The following is a 13237-nucleotide window of genomic DNA, read 5'->3' on the forward strand; positions in this document are numbered from 1 at the left end:
CCTTGAAGCCTCTACTTGTATACGCTAAAAACAGAAACTATGTTTCTACCAAAAAAAAAAAAAAAGTAACTATGTCCTATATGACTATATGTTTTAATGGCTCTCTGTCCACATATCTGCAAGCAACTACCAACCCAAACCAATCTTCTCATTCCCTTTTCCATTCCACCCAAAGATTAAAGAGTAGACAAATTTATGGTCTCTCCCTTATAGATAATTGACAACCAGCTTCCACCACCAAACCAACTTTCCTAAACATGTACTGGAAAAAAATTTAGGTTAATGTACAATGGATTCTAGGCTATAACCCAATGCAAGGTTACAGGGTTTTTGGATGGATTCTACAAAATGGGAGAATTACCAGTACTAAAGTGTAACCGAAAGTGACCTCAAGTTGAAATTATAAGAAGAACCAGATTTATTAGAAGTTGTTTTTCAAAGCTTTTCCTGATGCTAGATGCCAAGCTTTTCCATTGGGAGTTTGGGAAAATATAGGGCTAGTATAAAGGGAACAGAAGTCACTAATCAGAGAAAACATTAGCTAATATAACCCTTAAAATCGCAATTGAAGTGTGTGCTTGTTAGAAACATAGACCAATGCCACCAGAATGTTATTTTATTTTATTTTTAAATTTTGAGATTGATCAAAGCAACACTGCCATAATGAAAGCAGGTGGTAGTGCAATTGAAAGCATGAGAGGATGCCCCCCTCCCTCCCACTATACCTTGTGGTGGTTTAGAGATTTCTTGACTTTGTTTGGGACCTTCCATGAAGAGGGTCTACTTATTCTGCTTTCTACTTCCTTTTATAGAAAATCTTTTTGCCTTCACATCAATATCTTATGTTTTAAGCAAAATCTAGAAGTGAAATGATAGTACTGCATTGTCTTGCATCCACGGTGCTTGATCGAGCGAAGCATTTTAGACTGGGCTCCCTAACTACTGATTTTTTCTCAGATCTGTTAGGTGTCATACAGGGTTTAGCCTTTTTTTTTTTTTTTTTTTTCACTTACTAACCATAGCATCAGGGAAGAAGCTGCATCCTTAAGGAATGACAAAAACCCAGAAAGGGTTTGATATATTAAAATGCTTAGCTACTTAAATCTTTGTTTTGTTTATGCTTTAAGAAAAGCTTAATTGTAAGGCATGCAGGCCTGGGGCCTAGCAAGAGCAATCCTAAAGTTGGCAATAAAGAAAATAGAAAGGAACATCTAATCATGGTGTGAGTTGTTTATTAAATGCTGTCTCATGCATGTAGAGGAGGAATAAGGGATTGAACATAGCAGTGGAGAGGTTGCCAAGGAGATTCCTCCCTTGATGAGAGGCACATTTACCACAAATCTATGGCAGTCTTTGATCTTAAACAGTTCCCTTGATTCCTAATTTATATCATATGATTTTAATTGAAGGGTAAAGAAACTCAAAAGACTTCGGAATTTTAAGAAGGTTCATTGAGGAAATGGTTTTTAATTAGTTTTGATATCCAAATAGAAATTCATATTGTTCAAAGTGATTGACTCTTGTAAACTTCCTCCCCGCAATAATAAGTGATCAAAATACCTTTAAAGAATTAATCTTTTGGATGGAGGAGTGTGAGGTCATGTTTGAGATGCAATTGAGGACATGATTGAGTTCTCTCTTTTAGGTGCTTATCTTTATCCTTTCAAGTCCTCTTGGAATAGGTCGAATGCATGATGCTACATGACAAGATGGAAAGTGAATTAGACCTTCTAATAGAAACCAAGATGGAATATAGATTATTTTGATAAATTTCAAATTAGAAAATATATAATTTAAGTGGCAAAGACCGCGACACTGGTTAAGATAGGAAGTCTTTAAATTGGCCATATTCTCTGTTTAGTTATCGAACACGACAGTGAAATAGTTGGTGAAGAGAGATGCAAAGTACAAGGCCTACTGAATCAAGTTGAAAGCAAGGGAAATGAATAACCATATTCATATATCTACACCGCCCATGGAATTTCAATTAAAAAAATTGGAAATTACAGAAATCAAACTCCAAAAGAATGATCTATAAAATACTAAAATTTCTGCTTGCAGATTCTGCAAAACAAATCAGTGCATGGACCTTTCAATTAAAAAAATAAAAAAAATGAAAGAACTATGGAAATATAAAGAAATCAAACTCAAATAATAACCTAGAACAACATAGGAAATTACTGAAGGATGAATTCAGGTTAGATCATCCAGTTGCTTACCTTGATGTGAAAACGAGATGTAAGAAAGGTTTCTTCGAAAAAACCGATTTCAGAAGAAAGGATCCTTCGGCCTCTCATGCCTTGTCTTGTCTCATCTCATGTCGTCTCTTTTCTGTAAGGGCCAAGGGAGAGTTAACGAAGATGGAACCTATTTGGTTTCTCAATTAATATTTCAATCAGTTAAGCAAGAAGAACAAAATAAGTGCTTCTTCGGCCTAAAATCCTCTTCCCCCCAAGCAAAGAGAGAAGAATCTTACCTTGAGGTAGAGAACTGGCGAAGTTCTAGAGGCTTTTGGCTTGCAAATGACAATTGGCAACACCGCGCACGAGGGAGATAGGATCGATTGTTGAGAGCTAGAAAAATGTGTGAGAAAGAGAGAGCGAGTGAGTGAGGATCGTTCGGTGGTCTCCCTTCTTGGAGGATTGTAGTCGTGTTGTGTCTTTTGGTGGTCTACCTTCTAGGAGGCTTTTGGGTTGCAAACGATGGTTAGGAACATTACTCACGAGAGAGACCTTTCTTCTTCTATCGTCTTCCCTCCTAGAGCAAGGATCCGTTTGGAACGGTTGGGAACACCGCGCACGAGAGAGACCTTTCTTATCCTGCTTCTTTTCCTCTTGAGTAGGCATCCGTGAAAGCAAAAATGGATAGAAATAGATGAGATTGATTTATGGTTATAATAATAATAAATTAAGGGACAAGATAAAATCGATTTTTTACACTTTCTCTACGAATGCTAACATTAAATTTAAATATTTAGTTTTCATATAAAAGAATAATAATAAATATTTTCGATAAGTTTCCATATAAAATAATAATAAAATATTTTCGGAAATAAAGTTATGAGGGGTGACCACAAGGTGAGGTGGCAAGTGGATTAAGGCTTTCATAACGGTCCTTCTTATTTTCCAATCCCCAAATAATGATCCCACGATTTGATTCCTTTATTCCTAATTATTTGGGATTTTTTTTAAAACCTCCTTTTGTGCGTTATTATGTGCCCATGTTTTTTCCCCTCCATTTGGAGGAGGTTTCCAATCCACAAATAGTGGTCCCACGATTTGATTCCTTGATTCCTAATTATTAGGGTTTTTTTTAAACTCCCCCTTTTGTGCGTTAATATGTGCCATGTTTTTTTTTCTTCCATTTGGAAGGGGGTTTTTGATGATGCAGTTGCACAGTCTTGGACCGATCTAAATCCATATGGGTATCCAGATGGAGATGAATCAAAGCCAATATGTGATGAAAGTTGCTTATTTGGAACCAAAACTATTAAGATCTTTAGGATTTATTTACTTCTATTTTGGGATTACATGGAATATTTTATTTTGTTTACTTAAGTAGGAGATAGCTGTTAGGATTTAGTTTCCGATTAGAGTAGGTTTTCTTTCATGGTGGGTTTTCTTTCATTATTTATACCAATGTAACTGATGGGGATTGCAGTGTTGAATGATGAATTGGTTATTTGGTTGAAACCTTGGTGGTTTTGAATGGTCGTGTGACCTTCTCCCCCCTTGTGCGAACTTTCCTTCTCTCTATTTCTCTCTTTCTTCTTCATTTCCTTTTCTTGTAAAAGGCTGTAATAGCAATCCTTTAAGAATTGCTTCATACTTTCAAGTGGGGCATCAATCTGACCTGGGATTTCTAGGGTTGGTTTACCACTCGAGGGTGACCTAAACCCAGGAGTATCGACCTCCAAATCCTCTTCTTAGGTGTGTTTTCTTACTTGGAACCAGTTCTGGGTTTGGTTTTGCCGTCAGTTAAGAGTTCAGACATTGGTGATCCTTGACTGCACCCAAGAGGCCTTTGACTTGGGAACCTTGCCTTTAAATATGAGATCCAACAGAGCCCTAGGGACGTAGTACTCTTCATCGAAGCCGCAACTAGTTTCCACCTCGGGTTTGTGCTAGAGGAAGGAGACAATAACTTGAGAGGCACGATTCACTTCCTTTTAATTTTGATTGCTCGCTTTCTGTACTACTCCTCATTACCTCCTTATTTATTACTTACCCATGCCTAATAATGGCTTCCAAGACTACCCCTGGTCAATAATTCATAAACCCTTCCATATCCTTTGCTCTTTAATTTAAACTTAATAAATTGAAAATTCTGTTTTATTACGAGATTGCCATTGGTTATTAGAATTGCACTATTTGTTGATTGGTTGGGCCCATAAGCGATCCGATTCGGGTTTTGGAACCCAGATTGGCATCATTTGAAAAGTTTTATTTTTTATTTTTATTTTGTAAAAGGTAATATTCTTTTTTTTTTTTAAGTATACCAGAGAAGTGAAGTACGTACTTTTAATAGTAGTATGATATTGTAGTAAGGCCTTTGATTAGCCATTCACATACATTACTTAGATAGTTGCTGGTAGATTATGCTTTGATGGATGTTTTGATTTGCTTTCAATGAGTATTTGACATTTCGGTAGTTGTAGTTCATTACTTAGTAAGAAATAATTTACATGGAGAGATTTATGTTGCCCACTTTATTTTTTTCTATTTTTTCCTTCATAATTTCTTAACTAACATGTATTGAAAAATGTTTTTATGCATGTGTTGGAATGTTTGATTAGCTTACCATATTAGGGGTTTTTTTTTTTTTTTTTTTTTTGCGTAAACCTGTTTTGTTAATATATAATAATTGTGGTGTGTGTTTTAACTTTCAACAAACAGGAAAAATGGTCGATGATCAGACATCTCCTATCCTTTTTCATAGTTGTATGAAAATTCTATAATCATCCAAGCTTGAAAAATGAGAAAACTCTCCAATAGCTTGTTTATAGAGGGAGAATTTTTGTCATTATCTATTAATGAGAAAAATTTCATATAGTCAAAATCTAAAATCAAGTCAGTCAATGTCGTACTAGCAACCACATAAGAAATATTTGACAACTCTCCAATAGCTTGTTTATCTTTTCTTTTCTTAGTCTTCTCACATTCCGTATTTCCTTACTAGATTTTTCTTTCCCATCAGAAGAATGGTTAACACCTTCCCTTTCAAATCCAGATTCTAGTTTTCCCGCTGAATAACCTTTTCTACTTCTTTTTGACCTCTTATTTGTTCTATCACTAATTTCATCAGATGAACTCTCATCATATTTCTTATTTTTTCTCCTCTTTTGATGTTTCCTATCATCATAATCAAAACCACTCTCACTTCTAGACAGAGAAGATGATGAATATTCATTTGAGGAATACCAATGCTTCTTCCTACCAAAACTTTTATTAAGTTTTTTAATCTTCTCATAATCAGATTTAGAATAACTAGAGCTATTTTCCCTCCGATGTTTTTCCTTTCTATTTCCAGAATTTTTTTTCTTAACAGAAGAATTCAGTGCCTTGTCTGGTTCTACCTAGAATAAACGACAGATGTCAAGCACAAAATCAATTAAGTTACTAGAAAAGAGAATTCAAAAGGGGATAGATAAATTGAGAGAACATGTAAATCTAAAAACGGCTGACTACATTATCCTGATCCCGAGGTATATACTTGACTCTAGCAAACATGTATTCTTTTCTGGTAATACTGATTTTTATGTTACTAGAAAAGAAAACATGTTTGCTGGATTCCGGTATATATCTCGTGATCAAGTTGATGTAGTAAGCCATTTTTAGATTTACATGTTTTCTCAATTTGTTTATCCTCTTTTGAATTCTCTTTTCTGGTAACTTGACTGGTTTTATGTTTGATATCTGTTATTTGTTTTAGGTAAAACCAGACAAGGCATTTAATTCTTCTGTTAAAAAAGAAATCTGGAAATATGAAGGAAAAACATCGGAAGGAAAAGAGCTTTAGTTATTCTAGTTCTGATGATGAGGAGATTAAAAACTTAGTAAAAGTTTTGATAGGAAGAAGCATTGGTATTCTTCAAATGAATATTCATCCTCTTCTCTGTCTAGAAGTGTGAGTGGTTCTGATTATGATGATAGGAAACATCAGAAGAGGACAAAAAAAAAAAAAAGAAATATGATGAGAGTTCATCTGAAGAAGTTAGTGATAGAACAAAGAAGAGGTAAAAAAGAAGTAGAAAAAGTTATTCAGCGAGGAAACCAGAATCTGGATTTGGAAGGGAAGGTGTTAACCATTCTTCTGATGGGAAAGAAAAGTTTAGTAAGGAAATATGGAAGTGAGAAGACTAAGAAAAAAAAGTTAAACAAGCTCTTGGAGAGTTGTCAAGTATTTCTTATGTGGTTCCTAGTGTGATATTGACTAGCTTGATTTAAGGTTTTTACTATTTGCATTTTTTCTCTCTTGTGATGGCAAAAATTCTACCTCAATAGACGGGAACTAGCAAGGAAAGAGATGGGGCTAGAGTGGATGCTTAAACCTGTACAAATAGCAGAGAGAACGTCTACACAAGCTAATGACCGGATAGAGGAGCCTAAGTGTGAAGAGGTATGCCCTTATGTAACATGATTTTATGAATTCTCTTTAATTTAGCAATTGCAATAGCATTTACCGTACAATTCAGCTGAAGTATTATATAAGAGTTTAAATAATTGCTTTGAGCAGGATTTTCTGTTTTTGAATTTAATTGGATTAATAATTTATCATGGTCAGGGTAAATAGAATTTAATCATCAAGTAATTGGGCATTGAAAAATCTATATGTTATATACTAGAAGCTTCTTCATGTTTTCCTTATTATTATTGTACACATTGTCTCATTGTTTTCACAGAAATAAAATTTAGTCTATTAATTTGTTTTTCTATTCTCTCTATCTCTCTATCTCATTTTTGGTACATTGATCTGAGATGCATATTCAAAATGTATTCTAGGGTAGTTCATAGTCTAAAAGTTTTTTGGTGATTAATATTATGGTTTGAACTTTGTACATATGCTGCATGTTATTGAGGAAACAGATTCATCTCCAATGTTGGCCCCATTTATTTTGGATGATTATGGAATTTTCATACAACTATGAAAAATGATAGGAGATATTGGATCATCGACCATTTGGGAGAAGATCAGCTAGAATGGGGACAGTTACAGTTGAGAAGAAGAGATTGAGAGAGTAGATTGGCTTGTCTTGAATGATATAGGTCATTTTTTATTTAGAGAGGATAGCAAATACAAACAAGGTAGAGGGTGGACCTCGGCGCAACAGTAAGTAGGCATAACAGTGAAGTTTCTCTATTGCGACCTAGCAGTCTTAAGGTGTGTACATTATGACCCTCCCCAGAATAGTGGTGGGAACCTTGTGTACTTGATGTAAGGCTAGGTAGGAACTACCCAATCCCAATTAGGATCTCGCAAGTTCAAATCTGAAATCAGATTTCGGACATAAGTCCAAATCTGGATGAAATAAGAGGAAGCCTACGGTTGGCTGTGGGAGTCTCTGATGGAGCTCAAATTTTGATCGAGTACTCCTCTTGTGGTGCTAAACAAACCCTCAAAAGATGAGACAATTCTGATGGTTGAATTGGGAGTTGAGTTTTTGACATGAATTAGGAATTTTCTTACCGCTCTTTCAGAAACTAGGGTACCTAGCATTGGACGATCCTCAAAATTGAAATTACGATCCCTTGTAACCTGTCTACAAGATGAGTTTGAACTGTTGGCTGGTTTGGGAGATCTAGATTTCGATCCAAGTTCCCAAAACCCTCACAATGGCTGCAATCGAATCTAATTTCTTTGGTTGTGCTTGAACTGATTTGTAGGTTGAACTTCAAATCTTCAAATAACTCTCAAGCACTCTCTGACGAAGGCTAAAACAGAAATAAGAATGAAAAAAAGAGAAACTGATGGAGAATTGAGGAGGAAGAAGGTTGGGTTTTGGGCATCTCACCCCTCAAGTTTAGGCATCTCACCCAACTGTATCCCACAGCAGAACAACATAAGACATCTCATAATAAACTTCATTAACTTGTTTTAATTGATTACAATGGTCTCTCTTAAATAGGCTAGCACAACCTTACAAATTAGAAAGAAACTAAAAATAGAAACTAACAGAAAATAGAAACTAATGAATTTTAGTGACTAACTATTGACTTGTACTTTAATAAACAAATGTGAGTCAATGAAGGACTATTCTAGAGTACTAAAACTGATTTTGGCTACTTGTTAACACAAAAAGGGACCAAATTACTGTTCACGTGAACAGTACACTCTGGTTGAGTTGGCTTGCTGGGCCAACGTTGGGGTTGGCTGGTCTGGTTTTATGGAACCCTTCTTTTGTAGGCTTGATCTGCATCAGCACTGGTACGCCATTTATAGCAAATACAAATAAAGTATGTTAGGTAAGGTTGAGTCACAAGCCTTATCTTAGAATACAATGAACCTAGATGGTCTAGTCGTCTAGGCAGCACTTATACATAACACTCCACCTCAAGTTGGTGCATAGATATCCCCTTGAACCTTGCTCAAGTTTCTCCTTGATGAAGTGTCTGTCAATCTCAATATTTGTGGGTTTTTTCATGTTGGACTAGGTTATGGGTTATACTGATTGCTACCTTATTATCACAATAGAACCTAATAGGTTCTTCAGATGTTACCCCCAAATCACCAAGTAACACCCTTTGCTATAGCTCGATACTCTACTTCTGCACTGGATTTGGATATCGTTGGTTGCTTTTTGTTATCGAACTCCGTAGACAATTGGGATTTCGACTAGGAGATTTCTGCATCATCATTCTCTGTTATCACTCGTCAACATAGACGATAAGGGCATTAACCTTTCCATCCTTGTGTTTGACAAAGAATGTATGATCAACATGGCTCTAGTTATACGTAAAATGTTGTATAAGAACTTGCCAAACCAAGCTTGGCGAATTCTTAGGCCATAGAAGGACTTTAGTAGTCTACACACCTTGCCAGTTGGAGAAGATGATGCAAATCCTAGAGGGATATTTATGTATACCTCTTCTTCAAAATCATTATTATGGAAAGCTTTGTTTACATCAAGTTCTTGGAGATTCCATCCAAGTTTGTTGTGCAGGATAGCAATGTTTGAATATAATTCATTTTTTAAACTGGTGCAAATGTGTCCTGATAGGCAATTGCATAGGTTTGGGTGAAGCCCTTGGCAATCGGTCTTGCTTTGTATCTGATGCAGATACACACCCGTGGAGCAGTCCATACCCGTCTGGGTTTCTGGATAGGGGTCGTTGCTTGGAGCAATGGAAAAGGGCTCTTTCCGCCTGCGCAGTGGTGCGAGTTCGAGTCCTGGGAACCAGCCTCTCTGTAAAGGGTGTAAGGCTATCTACCTATATACCCTCTCAGAACCCTGCTTAAGTGTAGGAAGCCTTTGTGCATTGGGTAACGACCTTTTTTTCTTTCTTTCTTTATTTAGGAAGATTGTCTTTGATTTTATTTTATTCACTTGATTTCAGCAAAGTTAGATTCACGTAGGATTTAGAGAGTCAGTTTTCAATTTGTTTCCTTGTTTAGGATAGTTTCTTATTCAGTTGAGTTTCTATTTTATGTCTTTTATTTTCCTTTGAATTAGCTGTAACCAATAGACAAGTCAGATTGAAGAAAAGATGAATTGAGTTGAGTGTTTGTAAAGCCTGCGGGCATGTGCGATTCTCCTTCCCCCCTTTTTTAGTGCGATTTTCCCTCTCCCCTGCAACTCTGAGACTCATCTCAGGGAATTCTTCCCTACCCCTACCGGCCCTCCATCAATTGGTATCAGAGACAAGGGATCCCATCCTTCTTCCCCATTAATCTCTTCTTCCCTCTGTTCTCTTTCTTTCCCTTGGCGTGCCCAGTTCTGCCAAAAACTGAAAAAAAAAAAATTCAACCTGTTGTGACTTGTGATTAGGGGTGTCAATGGGCCAGGTTGGGCTGGGTTTTAAAACCCACAAAACCCAGCCCAACCTTAAGGTCTCTTAACTTAACCCAAGCCCAACCCAACCTAGCCCTGATGAACCTTGATTGGACCGGGTTTAACCCAATCCAATCCAACCCAATACTATCGGTTACTTGGTTGCTTGATCTTGATGCATTGAAGAGGCTAAAGACCAAAGTTTTCTTACATGTGTAGATTGTGGAAAACGAAAGACCTTTTTCTTTAAGTACCCATTAATAATTATTAACATATTTATATGATTATATACTTAATAAACATGGTTGGGTTGGGTTGGGTTGGGTTGAGACCTCAACCCAAGCCCAACCTAACCCTGCCTCGGGCCTGAAAATCTCAACCCTAACCCACCTTATGGGCTGAAATCTCAGCCCAAGCCCTGTTTGGGCTCAGGGCGGGCTAGGGTTGGTTCGGGTTGAACGGGCTTTTTTGACATCCCTAGTTGAGACCCAACCCTCTTTTTCTTAAAAAAAAAACCCCACCGTTGCCACACCCACCCCATCACTTCAACCCTACTGGAAACCCCTGCCTGCTGTTTTCTTTTGCCTTCGATCAAGGATTCCGGAAAAAAAAAATCCTTTGACGCCCTTCCCTGATTTAGGGTTCTGTCGAGTAAAAAAAAAAAAAGAAAAAAGGGGGCAGTGCCGAAAAGAGTAGAGAGAGAAGAAAGTACCTAGCTTTTCCGTCGTCACCAGTAGATCCATGCACTCCGGGAATCTAGTTCAGTTCCCTCATCGCAGGCGACTCCTCGTTGCAGTCCAAGGTGGAAGTATTAAAACCCCACAACCCACGATACTTTTTTTATTTTATTTTTATTTTCTCCTAATCCCTTTTCTGATTTCCCAATTTTGCCCCTCTGTTTCTCTTTAATTCTTTTATCCCATATTTTCTTCTCACTTCTAATTAAACCTCGACCCACACGTGATATCCTTGTGGTTTAAATTGAACTTCAAAATATTTACACTTTTGCCACCTTGTTCTAAACTTCCATTTAATTACTCTTTTGCCATTCACCCTTTGCTTTAAGTGTTCTCTTGCCATAGTGAGTCCATAAAAAAAATTCTGAATACAAACCTAGACAATGGATCTCAATCTTTTATTGGATATCCGTCAACAAATGCAATTGATAATAGAGAAGCTCGATGAGGCTCAATGACGTTGCACGGACATCAAAACCTTAACGCACTCTACCTTCAACTATGTGATCTCAGCTGTTGAACAATAGGTAGATGAACCAGAAGATGAATCACTAGTGGTAGAAGATGAGATGGCCCCATTGGAAGTTGAAGATCCACTTGTGGAAAATTTAAAATCAGTTGATCTCTTCAGTGAACCGATCGATTTATTTTCCCGAGTCCCTACTTCATCAATGAACTTCGCGTCGTGGATTTCATAGCATTCGATCATGGTTTCGATGGTGACTTTATACATGCAAGGATGGATACTGATCGATTGGTGTTGATTCTCCCGTTCTGCAAAACTCGTGGACGAGTTTTTCTCAACGCCGGGGGAATTGATGCAGATACGCACCCGTGGAGTAGTTCATACCCATATGGGTTCCCGGATGGGGATGAACCAGATCCATATTGGTTTTGGGTCTAGTAGGATTTTAGAAATTTACTTTATTTAGGAAGATTGTCTTTGATTTTATTTTATTCACTTTATTTCAGCAAAGTTAGATTCACGTAGGATTTAGATAGCCGATTTTCAATTTGTTTCCTTGTTTTGGATAGTTTCTTATTCAGTTGAGTTTCTATTTTATGTCTTTTATTTTCCTTTAAATTGGTTGTAACCAATAGACAAGTTAGATTGAAGAAAAGATGAATTGAGTTGAGTGTTTGTGAAGCCTGCGGGTGTGTGTGCGATTCTCCTTCCCCCCCCCTCTTTCTTAGTGCGATTTTCCCTCTCCCCTGCAACTCTGAGACTCATCTTAGGGAATTCTTCCCTACCCCTACCGGCCCTCTATCAGTATCTCTCAATAGTTCCATTTGGCTTTTATTTTACATTGAACACCCATTTACAACCTACTTGATGTAGATCAAAGCATGGGGAAGAAGAGTGCTAGACTGAAGACCAGGAATTACTGTTCATGAGTTACTGTGTGAACTCCATATGGACCATTAGAGCAAGGATTTGAGCTTCTAGAAGACTTCAGATAGTCTCCATCGATTTCAGCATAAGATAGCATTATTTGTTTCATTTTTTGTTGTTGGATTTTTATTTCCTTTTCTATGTGTTTGTTATTGACTAATTTTCAGATTTTTAGTTTTAGGAAAGTTTAGTTGTTGGAAGTTTCCTTTTGATTTTCTTCTTGTCCAAGGAAGAAAACTTCTCCTTTTTCTTGTAGTTTCTATTTTGTGAACCTAGGCTTTAGCTATATAAAGGCCCAATTGATGTAATAGCTACAAAGATTTATTAAAAAAGATATGTTGTGAGCTTATGCTTATTGTCTTGACTTGAGAGAGGTTTGTTCATCAACTGAGAGAGTTGAGGGTGAGAGACCCAGGCTGAGATTGCCATCCCCGTCCCCCATTCTTCCCTCCATCAATTCCCTAACCTTCTTCCTTCTTTATTTTCTATTTCATTGCTCTAACAGTGAGATTGAATGAGCCGATAACATCAACATCTCAGAGATCAGAACACACCCTTGCTACCCAGATCGGGTCCTACCAAAGTGGAAATTTTGATCTGCTGTTGCTCCCAGATATGTAGCCAGATGAAATTGCCCCTTTGGGGTTTTGTTTATCACCTTAGGAGAGAGGTTTGACCAGAATTTGATGGCCAACCAAGGCCTGTATTTGCTGTTCCTGCATACTGTCGAGAAAGTTTCCTTTTCCATTACGTGGGAGTAAATCCCTAATCAGCCATCCATTGAGTCTTAGATTTTGAAGGATATTTAGACATCATGCAAAGAACCTTTAATCAAAATTTGAGGATCATTGGAGGTTGCAATCTCGAGATATCAAAAATTACCAAAAGTTTCATTTTAATTCAATCACCAGATCTCATTTTTTTTTAGAGATACAAATCACTCTGTCTCTCATGAAACCCGAATGAAAAACATCCAAGAGGAAAAATTACATTCTAAAGATTGGTAATCCCGCTTTGTCGTCCCGAATGATGCAACACTAATATCAGATGGGAGAGAATGAGTCTATTTTCAGATCTGTTCTTGTTGGAGTTTATGATGGTTCCTATTGGGACCGGTTA

The 13237-nt window shown here is 37.0% G+C and overlaps 1 pseudogene; it reads left to right on the forward strand.

The window, feature by feature from the left end:
- Nucleotides 1–13237, forward strand: part of LOC122084634 — a 30349-nt pseudogene that overhangs the window by 1493 nt on the left and 15619 nt on the right.

This window comes from Macadamia integrifolia, chromosome 7 (genome assembly GCF_013358625.1).
Source record: "Macadamia integrifolia cultivar HAES 741 chromosome 7, SCU_Mint_v3, whole genome shotgun sequence".
NCBI lineage: Eukaryota > Viridiplantae > Streptophyta > Magnoliopsida > Proteales > Proteaceae > Macadamia > Macadamia integrifolia.